Raw genomic sequence first — 17334 nt, forward strand, 5'->3', positions numbered from 1 at the left:
TAAAAAATAAGTTCCTTCTTTTCACTGTTGTGCTACATTAGCACAACAGTGTTGACACCTTTGTTGACAGATGACATCTGCCAGATCCTGCACTATTCTCTAGCTTAGTGGCTTTTTAGTACCCAGGAGGACAAAGTACATGATGATCTGTTCTTTTTTTACATTTGTAGCTACATGTGAAGCAAGTGTCTTCACGCAAACACTGTTCCAGCAAACCTTAGCCTGAAACTTGTCTTTTTTTTTAATTGCCCCTAACTCAGTGACTTAACATGCTGATTCAGTCAGAGCTACCATATCTTGCTTACAAAAATCTAGTTAATCATCAAATGGTAGCAAAGATGCAGAAAACTCTTTCCATCTAATGCTACAAGTACTCAAAATACACTAGGCCTAATTGGGCTAACCACCAGGATCCAAAGCTCTTTTCCCAGGTAGGATAAACAACTGGTTGGGTGTAATGGTTAAAGCCACCAGACTAGAAATCAAGAGATTGTGAAGTCTAATCCTGCCTTTTGCACAAAGCCAGCTGGGTGACCTTGGATCAGACTCTCCCCATCCTTAGGACAACAGGACTGGCAAGACACTTCTGCGAAATGTTGCCAAGAAAACTGCAGGGACTTCTTCAGGCAGTTTTCAGGAGTGAAAACTGACCCAGAAGCACACATTTCTTCTTCTCTAGAGTCAGCTCAGACCCTTTTTGTGTCTGTGTTGGTTGTTTATTTGTTACTTGTGGTGGTTGCCCCATCATGCATGGTGTGATACTTATTTAAATTGGATCACACTGGCCTTTGGGTGACCACTCATCCGGTTGAAAAAGATCCTTCTGGAGATTTTCCAAATCACTTGGGTTTTAACCTGCTGAATGGTTTCCAATCATCTCCAGACTTGGCAAGCTCACTGCTTACCTCTAAGTCAAGATCATTTATCAACAAGTTTAAAAAGCACTGGTCCAAACACAGATCCTTTAGGGACCCCACTTCTTCCTTTGCGGGGGGCAGGGGGAGTCAATGTCTTCTAACTGTTGATGGATGTTTGGTTTTTTAAAACCAATTAGCAGTCCATAAAAGGGAAGGTCTTCTCCACAGCCACTAAATTTCCTCAAGAGCCTCTAAAAACTTTGGAAAGCCCAAGTGTACGGTCTCAGCAGTGTCACCTCCATCCATGTGCCTGTTGACACTCTCTCACAAGCCTCTAAAATGTACCTACAGTTAAGATGTCCCTTTGCAACATCCATGATGATTTCTCTTGAACAAAATATCTTCAGTGGGCCTAGGGATTTTTTTCACCCTGTGATTACTGTTTTATCACATTGCCCAGAACAGACACTAAGCTGATTGGCCTAAAATTTCCCCAATTTCCCCTGAATCCTTTTTTTTTAAAACGGGCGGTCCATATTTTGTAGGATACTCTCTCAGGATGTCTGAGAATATCTTCATGCATTACCTCAATTTGCTTTAGGTGTTCCAGGTCAATACAGTCTTAGATACCTGTCCTATATCATCTATAGTAATGAAATAGGGCAGCTATCTGAGAATTCATTCAGATTCTTTGCATCTCCAGGGCCCCTTTCACTCCTTTGTCACCTGAAAGCCCTATAGCTTTCCTGCCTGGTTTTCGGTTTTGAATATATTTTAAAGAAGTGCTTTATTTCACACCTGAATGAAGAATCCCAGCCTCACCTGTCATTTCTATTGAATTGGATATGCTTATTCTCAAGGTCTGATGTCCATGTGAAGGAAGTTACAGAAGAAACCATCTTCTTAATGGGGTCAGTATCCCTGAGAAGACTTCTGCAAAATCTGCAAATTGGAATAATAGGTTTTTATTAATAAAATACCAGTTAAAACTGTGTGTGTGTGTGTGTATGTGTGTATACATGCATACACACACACACAAGCATTATACTGGTGAATTCTCTTTGAACAATTCTTGTCAGCTTTTTAAAACACAGGTCACAGCAGGGAATTTCAGGAGGAGCTGGCTCCTAACTAAATACATATAAAATTTCAGGCACATCTTCATTCCAAAGGGAACCAAGAATAAAAGTAACTCCTTTGAATCTTTCCTTCTGATTACTGTAATTCTGCAGGATTTAAGGATGATCTCCTTCAAGGCTCTGAGTAGGAAGAAACCATTATCAATGTGAGAATGATTTTGAAACTTTCCTAAAAAATTTTCCTGGCATTAAGAGAGAACAAGGGTGGGAGATGATGAGTGTAGAGCCATTTTCTCTTTCTGATAGCTCTGCATTCCATTTTCCTGCCCAAATATACTGCTATAATATGTATCAGATCCTGTCCTTATTAGAGATGGGGGAACTGGAATACAGTTATACACTGATATCTGTGTTTTCCAAATTTTGCACTGCCATTCCCTGATGTTAAAAAAAGGAATTGCCCACACACGTACACTGATGTGGAGAATCTTGTGCATACAAGATTGCATTACATAAAATCGGTATTATCCAAATACAGAAATGTGCATATCAGAGGAAGTTATACAGAAGTGGACAGAATGAACTCAAGGTTGGAAAATCAGCAAAATCAAGGCAAGCAGATTTATTCTTTCTCAGTCTTGATTCTTTAGTGTCCTACATTAATATGCAAATAGCTGAGCAGTTTGGTGTCGTGGTGAAGGCCCCAGGCTAGAAACCAGAAGACCATGAGTTCTAGTCCCACCTTAGGCATGAAGCCAGCTGGCTGACCTTGGACTAGTCACTGTCAACCCCAGGAAGAAGGCAATGGCAACCACTCCCAAAATGTTGCCAAGAAAGCTGTAGGGATTGGTCCAGGCAGTCACCAAGAGTCAACACTGACTGGAAGGCATAAAAAAGCTGAGCATTTAGAGAACAGAAGAATGAGTCCCATCATGGGTGGGAGCACAGCAACCTGAAGCATGGAAGGAGAGCCAAGGCAAATCTATTAGATACCCACCAAACTAGAAGCAAGATTATGAGCTGAGAAACATCTCCTTGTCCAAGGAGGGGTGAAACCATTATTCTACCCTGATGACATGGAAATTAACTGAGGAAGCAAATGATAGATAAGCTAAGAGAGGAAAGGAGCTGGCCGTAGCAGGTAAAACGCGGTAGGTCTTAACTAGCTGTTTTGGGGTGTCATGAATGAGCAGTAAGGGATTAGCTCCAGCTTTATTGAGACAAAAGAGGTAGTTGTTATCTTGATTTAATCATAAGTACTATGCATTTTGATGGGGGGCAGAGGTATTATTTGCTGCTTTGCCACAGTTAGCAAAAATTGTCTTTTTCATGGAGATGGAGATAGAACCAGTAAGACACTAAAGCACTGGGGACCGGTTTGCCTGACTCCATATGTGAACTCCCCTGTAGATTAAAGAAAAAAGGATCTTTGTATTGAGCACTAAAATAGCAGGGAGGAAATCTTCTTATCCTCCTTCAAACTTCTTTGTAGAAGTTACAGAGATTTAAAGATGATAGTTGACAGAGGCCAGGCCAGCCTAAACTCAGGCTTGCATTCAGAAATTCATTAAAATATGTCAGATGTGGAATGTTGCAACCGATACGACCAATTACAACCTTTTTAAACATAAATCAACTCACCCACCCGCATCACCCTGAATTGTCCACCAACAGCATGCTCCTTCTGTTTGCAAGCAGACCTCCATTTCTCAGCCATGCCAGTTATTCAGGACTCCCTCACAAATCCCAAACCATCTAGCCAGACTAGATGACCTCCCTGGACATCTCCCAGGGGTCTTCTTAACATCCTAGTCATGAAGGGGAAATGTGGCTTGAAAATACAAAATGGAAAACAACAAAATCATGATAATTTGAGAAACTTTGTGGACACGTGCCCAGACCAAAGTGGAATTCTTAGAAAGAAACACATGCAAATGTCAAGTAAGGGAATCCAAACAGGACCGTGAATGGGTATGGGTTCTCCCTTCGTGAATGTCCATTTCTGATTGAAAGGAACATTTGCATGGGATGGCCAGCTCCCTCCTTCACCAAAATTTCTTTCTTACAGTCTTCTACAGCACACAGAGCCATCTGGTGGATAAATGGTCAACAACAAAGGAGAACAGAAGGCTCTTATATTGGAGAATGTAATGCTGAAATAGCTTTCCTGCTGTTGCAGATAAGCTAGTCCAATTTTCATCAGAACAGCCCTCAGAATCTTTTTTTTTTTTTTTAAGGGATATCAATGATTACAGCCCAGAAATCTCTTTTTCTATGAAATCAAGGGCATGTCCAATTTAGTGATTAAACATGCAAACAACCCTGGCGTCAGTAGAAGGTGGACACAGATTGACTTGAACCTTTCCAAGTTGATTTCATCTCCCCTTAGAGTGTCAGAAAAGGGGGCAGGTGACAAGATGTCCATTAAATCTTAAAATCTTTTATCCACCCCACCCCAGAATCCTGAGTACAAACTGTCCTGCTGTGCAACATTGTACATCCAATCAGGACCATTGTAAAGTTCTCCGTAACACCAAGCAGAAATATTTCCCTGCATTCCTTCCTACTAGTTTTCATTCAGTTAAGTGAAAGACCAGGTATTTTTGACATCCCTTTTAAATGAAAAGAGAATTTCCAGCACATGGTTGGAGTGGAGCATTTATTTAATGTGAGGATTGTGTGTGAATGTCTTGCCTTTCACCATGCAATCACCTCTTTAGTGGCCTCCAGTCCCTTGGCCTCCTATGTTTCCATTTAATCCCAAAGTCTGATTTCATATAGGATATCTGCTTGTGGGGCTTTTGAATTAACACAAAGGGAAGTCCTGCCCTTGAAAAAACATTGAAGAATTTCATGTTCCAAAAGAGACCCCACCAATTTCTCCTTCCCTTGGATAATATTCAGTTATATTATCCATTCCATGCCCACAATTAGTTGGAGAAAATTCTCCTTTCCTGCTTTCTAAATTTATTTCGGTTGAGAAAAGAGTCTCAGAGAAATTGTTAGGGAGAAGCATGGGTTTCTTACGCTGTCTTAGTTTTGAGTGGCCAAGTGGGAGTCTCTTCTATTAAAGTTTAGAGCCTTCTTCAATTAAATTTGCAGCCTCCCTGGCTTCCCACACTTCAGCTGAATTCCAAGGGAAGATAACAGAAGGAGCCCCTTCTGTGGACTATCTCAGATTGGGAAGCCACAAGGCTTCAGGCTGATGGAGAAAATAGGTAACCAAAAGCAATTGTCATCAATACCCATCTAAGAATAGTCCAAAGTCACATGCAAGTGAGATGGGTGGCTATAAATTCAATAAATACAAAAATAAAATAAGGATATAGGAACAGTCCTGCTGGATCCAGTCAAGGCCCATCTTAGTCCAACATTTTGTTTTTCCCAATGACCAACCAAACGCCCTTGAGGCACTTGAAAGATTGTTCCCCTGCACCTGGGATCTGGAGGCCCACTTTCTGCCGTCTCCAACAAAGCCAGCTCAAAAAGATGGTGAAGAGAAATCCAAACTCGATTCTTAATCAGAGCAAGAACAAGGTAGAAAAAGAGAAGGGGAAGAAGCCTTTTAAGAATTTAAGAAAGAGATTAGTTTTGCAGGAGTTCAGAAGAAACACTGGGTAGATGACTCATTCCCAGGGTTTTCCTGCTTCTGATCATTGGCAGCCCGGAGCTCACCTTCTCCAACATTTGGTGTCCCCAGGCCACCAAATGACCCCTCCCACTCTCCAGCTGATCTGCTTACCAAAATGGCTCTCCCACCCATTCCCCAGTCCTTCTGCCTGAATGTTTAACAGCAGCACCTCTCAACCTCCCGAAATGAAATGGTTAACAATCTGCTTCCCGGTGCAAATGCATCACAATCAGAGGATGGGGAGAGACAGAGCAAAGCATTCTGTTCCCATCACAAAGGAAAGTAAGACGTTGGAGGCTGAGCTTATTAAAAAGTAATCCATTGTGTCATAACAGCAAACATTTCACACCTGAGGTGGCAGAAGCAATAAATCCCATTGACTCCTCAGAGGCAATTTACAATTAAAACCCTGATTTGCACCCCAAAAATAATAAATAAAAAGCAGAGGGAGAAGGATTCAACAATCCCTCTGTGCTGGCAATTTTAAAAGAGACTAAGCTAAAGCAGGATTAACTCCTTCCTTCCTTCCTTCCTTCCTTCCTTCCTTCCTTCCTCCCTCCCTCCCTCCCTCCCTCCCTCCCTCCTACATATGGGCACACCTACCTACCTACCTACCTGCTCACCCAAGGGTGTCCAAGTGGGAGTCAAAGAAGTCAAGATGGCAGCCAGAATCATGCAATTGAAGCCCCACCCTTTTTTACATGAATGGCGATGCACATAAAAAATAGTTTGGCCTTCAGTTGCATGGTTCTGACTGCCATCTTGACCTTTTTCACACCTCCTATGGACACTGCTATACCAACCTATTATCACAACTGCCAATAACTCCTCCTAGTCACCTATACTGGATTTTATTTTATTTTTTTTTGGCAATTGCTTCTCATCCATGAACATCTCCAGCATTATCAGAAATCTTTGTGACTCTGTTTTGGCATTACAGGGGCAGAAATCTCTCCAAGGACTTCTCTCTTTGGCTGACCACATGAGAAATCAAAGGTTCAAAGGGAAACAGGCATGGCAATCAATCGGGAGAGCGCAATGGATCATTCTTTGGTCTACCCTATGATCTGCATGGATAAATTCAAACTTCACTTCCCAGTTAGGCCATTGCTCAGAGATCAGGGGTACAACCTGAAGAATTTGGGGTACAAAACTTTCCAGGCCACAAGCAATACTTGGCTTTTTGGTAATATGCTGGGGGCTGCATTTCAGAAGTAGTTGACAGGGCTAATAAATCTGATTTTGTTTCATTTGCATTGAATTAAAGAGGCTAAAGAGAAAGAAGGAAGGAAGGAAGGAAGGAAGGAAGGAAGGAAGGAAGGAAGGAAGGAAGGAAGGAAGGAAGGAAGGAAGGAAGGAAGGAAGGAAGGAAGGAAGACAGATAGCTATAATGCCATGAATTTAATCATTCTCCCTTGTATTATATTAACAATTCCAGCTCAAAGGCAACTTCTGGAGTTCTTTGAGACCCACATCTAAAGGACTTGAGGAGTGGGTTGCTGCAGTCCTAGGACATCTGGCACACAGCTTCTGCCAACAGAGTTTAAGCTAAGCAGACTGTTGGTCTTTCTTTGTCTCTAAGGAGGAATCCATCATTACAGAACAATGACATTTCCTTTCATTCCAGTCTGTTACTGCTGGGTGTCTGTGTGTGTATGGGTTAGTGGTATATGTACCTTCTCCATCTTCCTTTTCCGTCTTGTACTTTTATGTTGCAAATGTTTGCAGTCATCAAATACATCTGATGAAGTGAAGTGTGATCCATAAAACCATCTGTGACAATAAACTGAGTTAGTCATTAAGATACCGTAAGACTGAAATGCTAAGTGCTACACATTTGCCACAAAATTGATTCTTTTTCCCACAGGTATATTATTCATCAGGCAGCTACATTCCTTATTTCAACCAAAACACAAAAGGAATCCAGATAGAACAACCACATCTGGATTCCTGTTTCCACTGTGGTCAAGCATACACATGCACTAGAGTGGGATGATGATTTAGAAGAATAGAAACAAATAAGGGTTGGAAGAGAACATCTACTCCAAGCCCCGGCCCCATGCAGGACTCTTCTACTACAACATCCCAGCAGAGGTGCTCACCCCTTTGCAAGGAATGAAAAGGACAGGAACTGAAAACTGAGTACAGGGCTCTAAACAAAGACCAAATTGGGGGGGGGACAACAACAACAAGAAGAAGTCAGATGCTAACTAACCAGTACCATTCAAGAGAAAGTTCTATTGCATAAGCAACCCAGAACTTTATTTTAAATTACATCTTTCAGGACAGGAATGAACCATCAAAGCAGCCACACATTTGTTCAGTTTAAACAGAACAGTGTGGATCAAGTTTTATTTTGCTTACCCACTTGATTGTGACCTGCCTCTTCTGTAATTCCAAAGTGGTCCATAAAAAACTGACTTCACCTTAACCATTATAGCCATCCTAAAAAAAGACAGACTTTGGTCAGTGGCTTAAGCCAAGATTCTCCAGAGTCTCAAGGAGATCTGGGATTCATAACCTACAAGGCAACCATGATAACATTTATCACACTTTTCTATGCCTATGAGGGAAACAAACTGTTATTACAGCAGTTCCCAACCCTGAAATTATCAACCTACTGTTTATTTTGTTGGACTACTTCATGAGAAGAAGGCAAATACTAGTCTTCCCTACAGTCATTTGCCTGCGAACAGAATTATGTCTTCCTTTTGATGCTCCAAGTCCATTTATTTTTTTTTATTTGTTTGTTTGTTTGTTTATAATACTCACAGGTCTGCCCATTTCATTGCATGATTCTGGGTGGCTAATAACAATTTAAAACAGCAACCATCATGCAAATAAATAAAATAATCACAGGCAATACAACACCATGCTGCTGAGGTCTGACTCAACCAACCCCAAAACATACAAATCATCATGCGAACTGAACGTCCTGGCCCATGGCTTGAGGGAAATAGATAGGACTTTAAGGCTTTGCAGAAGGCCAACAGGGTTGGAGCCCTCCAGATCTCAAGAGAAACATTGTTCTATGGGGTAGGCACCGCAACAGAGAAGACATGTCTCCAGGGTCCCATGACCTCACAGAGGAGACCTTGAGTATGCCCACTCTATCAAATCTGGTAGGACAAAGAGAAACAATAGGAGATATGTGTTCATTTAAATTCTTCTTCCTTACCATTAACTCTTCCATTATTTCTGCTTGGCCTCAATGGCATTAATCCTCAAATTGGATTGGTTACATAGCATAATAATGAGCACCATTTTATTTATTATGGAATCTCTGATTGGATGGGGGTCATCTGAACGACTAACCTAACATTTGGGGGAAAGGAGACAATAAGGATGGCACAGGAGCTGTCGGGAAAAAGTTATTTAGATACTTTTCAGGAATAGATCGTCAACCCACTCAGGGTTCTTGCTGACCGTAACCAACAAATGCAGAACGTTCAATCTGTCCCTAGTCTTAATTTTGTTGATAGAAGGTAGTAACAGGGCAACACTATGGCTCTTGGATGTTGGCCCATCCAGTTCCCACTTGGCTCACCTAGTCTTCTATGGAAAGTGTGAAAAACATCTCTGTAGAAAAGTCAGAGCTGGCTTGATGGGTTCCTGCCTTCTCTCTAACATCTTTATGGCCTCATCTGGGCTTTGCACTCCCATCTTCACCAGAGGTGATTCTCCTGCCCTGTCTCCGTGCTGGGTATAAGAGCATTTTATTCTAATGGAACCACTTGCTCTTCTCCCTATGGATTCCTTAGCTTTTTCTGCCAGCCAACTGTGTCTTCAGCAATCCAATCAACTGTATGATTTAATGAACCCTCCCTTCTTTCTGGGGAAGGCACCCTCCTTTATGAAAAGCCAGGGAGATGGCACGTTGTGCGGAGTGACCTCTACTTTTATAAGATGATGGGAGAAAATTGGTTTTGGAAATTGAGGGAGATTGCATTTCGCGGAGCAGAATCCCACAGAGTGACACCAGCCACCTTTCCTTTCCTGCCCATTTTGTTACAGGTTGGCTTTCTCTCCCCTCTCTACCCTTGGGGAGGGGGGGGGAGATGGATGTGTAACTAAAAATAGAAAGAATCTCTGGGACCAAAACTTCAGTAAGTTATGAGCAACCTGAAACTCTGATGATCCTATTAATTTTCTTAAAAAACATGCTGGAAATATTTCTAAAAAAAAAAAGTGTTGGAAACAAAATGTCTTGAAAATAACCTCAATAATGCCAAGATGTATGGCAGCCCACTCATTTATTTATCATAAAGCACCTTGCATGCATCCAGAGTTTCTTTTTGTTATGTTTCTGCGCGTGTGGCTTCATATAATGGTCAAAAGGTTTCTCCTTCTAAGATACAGTTAAAATCAAGAACTTTTTGCAATTCATCATACCTATAATTCATCCTTACTCTAGATCAGTATTTCTCAGCCTTGGCCACTTTAGGATGCATGGATTTCAACTCCCAGAATTCCCAGCCAGCATGGCTGACTGGAGAATTCTGGGAGTTGAAGTCTACCCATCTTAAAGTGGCCAAGGTTGAGAAACACTGTTCTAGGTAGCTCATAAAGATACCGGGTAATTCCTTTGTGATGTTTCCTGGTGAATTTTAGGATGAAGAATTCAAATCTGGGTGCCTTTGGTCCAGAAGCAGGACCCAAGTCACAGCATCACACCAACTCTTGATTTGTTCTTCTTCATTGGGCATCTATCATAGTATTATTGAAAACAGGCCATGATCCACCATGGTCACCATGGAACCTGACTCAAGAATGGGCCCATTTGTAAAATGATTAAATGTTACAGTAGGCTAGCAGAACTCTGTGCTGGGACACCCCAAATGATCTTTGGTTATGAGTCATAGAATCCCAGAAGGGATCTTGGACATCAAACAGGGCAACTGCCTGATCAATGTAGGGTTTTCAGGACAAAAAGACCAGACCAGCCTCTGCTTAAGTATCTCCAACAAAGTCCTGTTCCACTGTGAACTGGCTTCCACTCTAAAATCTGTTTGCCTAAAATTTCTGCAAAGTAGCTTTAAAATGTCATGTCCAGAACTGAATGCAGAATCTAGACACAGACTATTGTAGAACAGTTAGGAACAAATACTTCCTTTGACATGTAGGTCACGATTCTGTCTATGCAGCTGAGGCCATATCACTTTCCTGGCTTCTATTTATTTATTTATTTGTTTGGTTCATTAAATTTAGAGGTTGCCTGACTCCAAATGACTCTAGGCAGCTTACATTTATTTATTTGTTTGTTTTTAAAACTAACATCCCCTCCACAAAAATATCACGCGCGTCCAGAAAACATATACTATATCAAAAACACTCAAGGTTTGGTCTGTGTTCCATTAAGACCCACAGATAGGACAAACCTACTGTTTCCACATGCCAAATTTTTCCTCTTACAACCCAATTCTGTCTCAGGGTGCAGTGTTTGGGGAAGTGAGTGATCAATTTAGGCTTCCACTGGAATTGTCACTAGGGCTGTGTATCAAATGCACCGAGAATGTGAATCAGGCCTCTTTCCAAGCTGCTGATTAACACCTTCACATGCCTGTAGTGTATCGGAGAGCCTAGACTCCTTTTAAAATTAGCACCCTGTCATTGAAATATTGACAAAGCTGTTGCAAATGCCCCCACATCTTACTGTAAATAAACAAGCTTACCGCTGTTGTTCTGGAATAAAAGGCCAGAATTGGTTTTGTATTGACCTTCTAATACCCATTCTGGAGTTGGGAGAAGAAAATTAAAGAAAATAAAGGGAAAGTTAAACCTGAAAAAGGTTGGGATAGGGGAGAGACGGCTGGGCAGAGTAAACCTTTTTGCTCATCCCTCAATCGATCCATCAAGTTCCCTTCTATAATGTGGGAAAGGTCAGCTGGGCAGATAAGACTTTGAGGCTGTCAGCGAATCCCGGTGTCTATATTTGGAAAGATGACAGCCAGAGGGTGATAGGATCTCAAGCTGGAGATGATTCACTGTCGGCGTCCTTTCAGGGCCCTGTTCAGCTGACGGCTGGGTGATGCTTGTAAGCTCTTTCTGGGGGTCATCATTGTCAGCCCAAATGTGCTCCGGAGTGCAAGCCTTTGCAAATGGGAGAAGCAGGCTGTTAACTCTTCCTGCTCCAAACCCACCCTCCTACGGCGGACATCAGAGGAATGACCTCCCCTGGGTGAGTTAAATGAAGCCCTTCTTAAGTCAGACTCAGCTCCTGCTTCTCAGAAGATGCCCATTGAAGAAGGCCATTGGATTGACAAGGGTCAACCCACCTGCTTGGGACAACGGGAGCTGGATTCTGTGAATTTCTAGGCAAAGGCTAGAAGCGCCTGAGCCAAAATGGGAGAGTTGGGATGTTTGATGCTAGAGAGACAAGAAAAGGAGTGAGCATATCCTTGACTCCAATGTGACTTCTGAGGACTATAGAGACATATCCATGAAGATTTCTAGGCAGCATTATAGAGGTTTGCCATTGCCTACTTCTGGATGAATTATTGCTTTCTCTGTTTTGCTTCTTAGCCAATAGATATCCTGGTGGTCTCCCATCCAATTCCCTCCTTGGTTTTTTGAGATCAGCTAAGTCAGTTTGGCGCTGCCATCTGCTACCGTACCTGCAGAGGATGGCATGATCCAATTGCTCACCTTGGATCTGCCCCAGTAGGAAGCAGGGAGATTTTAATTGACTCAACTCATGCAGCGTTAGCAGTTTACCTTTCATCATGTTGCTATCGTCCTTCTTCAACTCAGCTGGGGGAAAAAAAATCTTTCACGTTTTATTTTCCAAAACGGAAGCTTGTGATCTTATGGACTGGCAAGGAAACTAGTTTTAAAAGGACAAGAAGCAAAGAATAGAAGTAAATGGAAAACTCTTGAAGTGGACAAGTGTCAAACAAACCCTCCCAGGCCCCCAGTGCTCTATTAGGGTATGTGTATTTTATATGGTTGATACTGGTATTCTGGTATTTAAGTGGAAAAAGTAGCTAAGTGGATAAATAACTTTGAATTATGTGGTATGAGCTAGCAATGACTGATTGGAAAAGGGATGGACAGTGCAATGAAAAGCTTTTTTAAAAAATCCATATTGAGGATGAACGAAGCAGGTGCAAAACTATGAATATTGTATACCCATATAGAAATCTGGAGTAGCTACAGCTGCAATGTCGTGGACTAATGTTATAAAGAAGCAGATGTAGACCTGGGAAGGTGTAGAGAAGGAGAGAAAAGATCAAGGTCTTCAAACATTTTCCCAATAAAAGAAAGAATACAGTATTTGGGGCTCGGTAGTTTAGACAGGAAAGGAGAATAGAGAGAGAAATAAAGATGGAGATAAAACATTAGATTTATCACATTAGAACTCAAATCCAATCCAGTGAAGCTGAACTGCAAAATTCAAGACAGATTAAAGTGGGCACAACTTCATGTGTAACTTGAAGCTAGGGAAGGAGCAACCCACCAGTGTCTGGGGGTGGGGGACCATGGAGGAAAGAAAAGTCAAGATGGAGGGTTCAATCATGTGGGTGCAGCTTCCAACTTGACTTTTTGATTCCCTCCACCCCCAGATACCTCTGGGCCAGCCACAAGCTGTAGTGATGGCCACCAACTGATGGATTTAAAAATGGATTGGGGAGCTGCTTGAAGACTAAGCTACCAATGATAGGGAGACAAGATGCCTTCAAATCCTAATGGCTTGAAAACACAAGTGTGAAGTTCTTAGATCAGTGTTTCTCAACCTTGGCCACTTTAAGATGTGTGGACTTCAACTCCCAGAATTCCCCACCCAGGGAATTCTGGGAGTTGTTCACACATCTTAAAGTGGCTAAGGTTGAGAAACACTGTCTTGGGCCTGGCCCAGAAATTTTCCTAGAAGCCTGGTTGACTTCTATCTACACAGAATGCTAAAATCACTAGGTTTGTTTCTCATTCAAGATGGCACTTTTCATCTTCTTCACTCACAGGGTGGCTGACTTTATGCATTACACTAAGCCATAATGTGCTTTGTTTTGTGCCTAGTGAGGTGGGTAAACTAAACCTTGCAATAAGCCATGTTTTATGGCTTATCTTGATGGCTCAGTCAAGCACAAGTTAGCATGAGGGATATGCCCAGCCAGTATCTTGGGAAGGCTGTGGCTATCACAGATGTAATGGCACCTTCACCCCTAATTAATTACTGCCTCACCCCCTACTGTAAAGATAGGTACATTGTTCTAGAAGTTGAGCTAACCGAGATTCTAGAGACATACAAAATCCCATTTACTCCTTAGTATCTGTGCCAAGTGCTTAGTTAGTCTGGGTTTATAAAGCAGAAGATCGGGCATTTTTTTCAGCCACCTAAAGTGGTAGATCCAGCGAGCAAACTGGGGCTTTAAAATTCTGTTCATTTCTTCTGCCATTTGATTGCAAATTTCCAGGATATACACTCGGAGTACTTCACAACGTCTTGTGCTCTTAGGTTAAACATATAGAAGACCTGAGGTTTAGTATTCATTGCACTGTAATGTTCACTCAGGAGTTCATATTTTGTATTCAGTATTAGTATATTTCTCACATTGTTACTGATTCTTCCCACGCCACCCTATGATGTCCTGCACTGAGCCTTCAAGATAAGGCTAGCCTATACATTTACATAAGCAAATAAAATGACTAAACAAGTCCATATCAAATCATCGTTGTGATACTAGGCCATTAAGACCTCAAGCCTTTCCTTGTTCAGCTCCACTGATTCTCAATGACATTGTCTCATCACATCCAACATGCTGTGCCCACATAATTAGGCGAAGTAATGGCCCATGTGTTGTTGGTTACAAGCAACGTATTCATTTGGTTGGTTCATTTTAATCAGATCTTGTTATTCCATCTAAATAACAACACATGAATATGTATCTCTGCCGGCTTCTTGGGAGTGAGGTGCACATTCCCAAGCACTGAAAGATTCAAGGAAAGGGGAGAAGCCTGGAAAACATACTCCAGGGTCCCACTTGCTGGATTTTATGGTGACTGTAAGACCTCTAGGCACCATGACTCTTTAGTAGTGGAAATGGATTGGTTTATCCCATAAGACATGATTGCAGACATATCCAGCTTTGATGGACATCTCTCTCTCTCTCTCTCTCTCTCTCCGTCCCTCCCTCCGTCCCTCCCTCTCTCTCTCTCTCTCCCTCTCTCCACTGCATGATGGAATTGAGTTGGAAGGGAAAGCCTCCAAGAACATGGGAACAATAGTAGAAGGGAAAATTGGAACAGAGAAATAGCGAATGAAAAATACATTTCAGCTCCTTAATCCCAAACCTATCTCAAGCACCAGAGGATCCTGTGGATTTCATGGCCTTCTGAGTGCAAGATGAAGATCTGGAACTAAGCAAGAAGAACATTATAAAGATTTCTCTTCTATAAGTCAATATGTTGGTTTTATCCAAATGTTGGCCCATCAAAGTGCCTATCTGTAGAAGGGAGGGAGAGAGGGAGGGAGGGAGGGAGGGAGGGAGGGAGGAAGGAAGGAAGGAAGGAAGGAAGGAAGGAAGGAAGGAAGGAAGGAAGGAAGGAAGGAAGGAAGGAAGGATATGGGGCCCAGAGATTTTCCTCGAAATAGCATCTATCTGTCATTTTAACCTGATGAAAAGTAAAACAGGTTAAATATATGGCTAATATTAATAGTGTGTGCATTGCACTGAATTTGAATCACACTTGTAGGTAAATCAAATTAAATCCACATTAACACTTTTTTGTCTTGGCCCCATCTATAGTTTGGGTGCAGCTTTTGGCATGCCACTCATGTGCCAGTTCAAGAAAATTACGGTGTAATCTAATCCCTTCCAAAGAGATTAAAATAGAAAGCAAGTTCACAGTTTATCAATATTACTCCCAACCTCTGATCCAAGGGTATGCAAAAGGGACAGGACTTTGAGCATGCCCTCTTGACCTTTTGACCCTTCCCATGAACACTTCTGCTTTGGACCAGGTGCTGAAGCTTGGACACAAATTGTAAAGCTGGATGGTAGACCTCAACAAAGCTTCTCAACAACTTAGGCAGTCCTAATGGGAAGGCCAACAATAGACTGAGGCCATGACAATTGTGCCCATCTATCCTTGAATTGGGATGGTACTAGCAATGAAAAAGATAATCCCCTTCTCCTTTCACATTCCTGTGGTAGAGGGAGTCAAATGTGTTTGTTGGATTTATGTTCTGCTTCTCCTCTAAGAGTTCAAGAACTATTTCCCCTCCACGTTTTTCCACAACACCAGGCTGAGAGCAAGTGACTGAACAAAAGTCACCCACTGAGTCTTCATAACAGAAGGGGGGCTTGAACCTGGATCTCTCACATCCTAGTCCAACACCTTCACCACTATACCATACTGGCTTAACGGCAGAAGAATTCTCTATATCACCCAATTCAAATTTCTATTTCTATCTAGAAGTACTACACGAGAAGACAAGGAGGAACATATAGAGTCCTCATCACTATCTGTCAACCTAGCAAGGTAGTCCAGACAGGAAGCACGCACGCCCAGATGATCTTATTCTACTTTATTGTAATGTTACATTAACAGAATCTTGGAAGTCTGAAAGTACATTTCTCCTCCTCACTTTTACAGCCCAAGGAACTAGGGAGGGTCCCTTCTGAGATGTTTGCCACATCCACATTCCTCCTGTGGGCTAAGCTGTCTCTTATCCAACCCTTCCCCTGGCTGTGGCTCTTCCCGCTTTCTCCCAAGGTCATTCCCATATACCATTACATTATCATTGTTATTGAATAAACCTTGTTATTCCCCATAAACCTTCTCTATTCATGTTGGATGGAAGATTAGATAGATAGATAGATAGATAGATAGATAGATAGATAGATAGATAGATAGATAGATAGATAGATAGATAGATAGATAGATAGATAGATGATAGATAGATAGATAGATAGATAGATAGATAGATAGACAGATAGATAGATAGATAGATAGATAGATAGAGCTATCAAGTTGGTGTCAACTCTTAGTGACCCCATAGATAGATTTTCTCCATTATGATCTATCCCTAACCTGCTCCTTCGGTTCTTCCATTGATGCACCCATCTCCACCATAACTGAGTCCCCTTCTGTTAAACCCCCTTCCTGCTGGTCATCCTTCCCTTCTCTTTCCCAGCATTAGAGCCTTCTCCAGAGAGCTAAGTCTTCACATATAGACCTGAGACATTAGCTAGCCTGTCTCAGGAAAAAAGGAAGCCAGGTCCCTGACTTGGATTCAGTACTAACTTCCTCTGGGTCATTCAGGAGGTTTTTCTTGGACCCCATTCCTTTGATTCAATGTTCCTCTAATCCTTTCCAGGATTACCACAATCACGGGAGCACCGCTGCATTTGATTCCATTTGCCGAATTCGACAGCAAATAATCTGCCACGATGTTTTACTCTAAACCAGTGTTTCTCAACCTCAGCAACAAGTCCACACATCTTAAAGTTGCTGAGGTTGAGAAACACTGCTCTAAACTGGCAAATGCTTTAAAAAATGAGATAGAGGAAGGAGGTACTGTTTGCACATGCAGAGGATGGAGCTTTCAAGATTGTCAGAATTTACAGAGTACTGTGGCGCCTTCTGTTCCTCTCTACCATATCCCTCCTTCCAATTCCACCATTCATGGAAAATTATTTAAAAGGCGCAACAGAGCGGATTAATGTCTACAAATCACAAGGCTCGTCTGAAGCTGTCATTCCACTCACAGCAATTTTGCAACCTCCCTAGTCTTTAAAGTTATACATTTTATTTTTAATCTGCATGG

The 17334-nt window shown here is 41.9% G+C and overlaps 1 protein-coding gene across 32 annotated transcripts in view; it reads left to right on the forward strand.

Moving 5' to 3' along the window:
• Window positions 1-17334, forward strand: part of CELF4 (CUGBP Elav-like family member 4) — a 752374-nt gene that overhangs the window by 501210 nt on the left and 233830 nt on the right. The window lies entirely within an intron of this gene.

The sequence above is a fragment of the Python bivittatus genome, unplaced genomic scaffold (assembly GCF_059951505.1).
Source record: "Python bivittatus isolate LINGU-HERP-01145 unplaced genomic scaffold, Pbiv_v1 ctg000570_np1212, whole genome shotgun sequence".
Classification (NCBI taxonomy): domain Eukaryota; kingdom Metazoa; phylum Chordata; class Lepidosauria; order Squamata; family Pythonidae; genus Python; species Python bivittatus.